Source organism: Pinus tabuliformis, chromosome 4_1, assembly GCF_031772625.1.
Source record: "Pinus tabuliformis cultivar Carrire ecotype Pingquan chromosome 4_1, CPIR1, whole genome shotgun sequence".
Lineage (NCBI taxonomy): Eukaryota > Viridiplantae > Streptophyta > Pinopsida > Pinales > Pinaceae > Pinus > Pinus tabuliformis.
The window spans coordinates 750,569,781-750,571,967 of NC_142303.1; the positions used below are offsets into that span (position 1 = coordinate 750,569,781).

Here is a 2,187-nt window from a genome sequence, read left to right on the forward strand (position 1 = left end):
GTATTTAAATTAGAACAGGTTGATTTTTCTATAAAATAAAATTGAATATTAATTTTCTTGAAATCAAAGAAAGAATATAGGTTTTTGAAAAGAGTATATAGATTGGAGGGAAGAGGTGAGTGTAAATTCTTTTTGAGTGGATTTGGTTATGAAGATTTTTTATTATATACAGTTATAAGTTATATAAAATTCAAAATAAATTAGAAAGAAGATAGCTAAAAATATTTTAAAAATATATTATTTAAAAAATGTTTAAGTGTATTATCGAATTTTTTTCGAATTGAAAATTTTTCATTCGAATTTTTATCGTATCGAATTCGAATCCGAATCGAATTCTAATTCGAATTTAGTAACTATGATGCTAATATCGTTAAAAATTTAAAAAAATACTTGTCTAATTCAAAACCAGAAAGAACGGAGGATGATGAGATGACGAAGCCGCATAGCCGCGGAAATTGATGATAAGGAAGCAGACAGTCGGCTGCTTTGTCTTTCTTTTTAATGAATTCATGATTGCACTAAATTTGCTCTATAAATGAGAGATATCTTAGCTGCACCATTTTATCCGTGTTTTCATTGCAAGTGATTACGAGCAGAAAATCATCAGAAATCTATACGTTTCCTTCTTTCTATTGGTCGTCAGCGAAGAACTACAGTGCTAGAATACCCTAAAGACTAGAGATTTGTTGGTCAGCGATGGACATCAGAGTTGCGGAACCAATCCCTAGAGGTTGTGTGAGGCACGTGTGCCATATTCCCCGAGCGTTCTCATGGCCAATGCGGCAGAAACAGATTGGTGTAGCTCTCACTCTTTCTGGTTCAACGCAGAAGAGAGGAGTTATCCAGAGGCAGCTCGTTATAAAAGCTCCAAGCTCTGGCGAATATCAATTTGGTTTAGGTACTTTGTTTCGTTCATGATTGCAGAAATAACGGACTGCTCTGGCCATGATCAGTTCTTCAAAAAGTTACATTATGTGCCGAATTTTTTTAAATGCAGGTGGCCGGAACATAGTGGATGTTAATATGATACTTCTGAGAAAGAGAATGTTCGACCTCAAAATGCAGGAGACGAATTACAAGACTCCGGAAGAGTACATGGAATGGGAGAAAGAAGTATATCCCACGTATCAGGCCCGAGTATTGAGGGAAATGGAATGGTTGCAGTACACTTTGTTCAACACTCGCCCTGTTGTCGCAATCACACTATTGAGTTCGATATCCGTCAGCGTTCCCTTGTGGATTATTATTGTACCAGTGAATCCTACAAGCCGCGTGGGTTAAATTGCTATGGCATTTCTTAGTAGTTTGCACAGTTGATCATGTGTAGATGACGTAACGGGGAATTGTGATCCATGAAAGTAGAAAGCAAAATAGTTCAATAGTTGAAAACAATTTAGCAAATAAGATTGCCAATTTCTCTCAAATATTACTAATAAAATCATCAAATATATTAACAACCTATGAAATAATTAGAATATATTTGAATATGGATACTTTCATTGTTATTTCCATAATTAAGTGAAAATATAATTAGTACAGCTATTCATGTATGTTAATTTTTTGTTAGAATATGTATTGGTATATTACTAACAAAAGCATCAAAAATATTAATATAACCTATGAAATAATTAGAATATATTTGAATATGGATACTTTCATTGTTATTTCCATAATTAAGTGAAAATATGATTAGTACAGCTATTCATGTATGTTAATTTTTTTGTTAGAATATGTATTGGTATATTACTAACAAAAGCATCAAAAATATTAAAAACTTACGAAATAATTAGAATATATTTTGAATATGGATACTTTCATTGATTAAGTGAAATATGATAAATACACCTATCCATGAATGTTAATTTTAATGTGTTGCGATATTTTTATAGTGGAGGAAAGGGATGTAGAAGTGAATCCATATGGTGCTCGATATATGAGAAATTGTTTTGGATGATACACTCAGTTGTCTTTCTAGAAGATATGAGAGATAATTTCTTTTGATGTTCCAAGAATAAGGGATATAGGATCTAATGGATGTATTGTAGGAGGATTTTTTTTGAGAGGGTTGTGATATACATGTTATATTTATGGGTTGTATTTGTTGAACACAATGATCCTTACTCATTTTAGTAATAATAATCATAATCTAATTTTAACACCATGACTAACCTAAACACCAAGTTGGCA

General features: G+C 32.0%; 1 pseudogene; it reads left to right on the top strand.

Annotated features, from left to right (window-relative positions):
- The first annotated feature begins 696 nt into the window (after window positions 1-696).
- LOC149178323 (uncharacterized) lies at window positions 697-1,317 on the top strand (annotated as a pseudogene).
- Window positions 1,318-2,187: the final 870 nt, after the last annotated feature.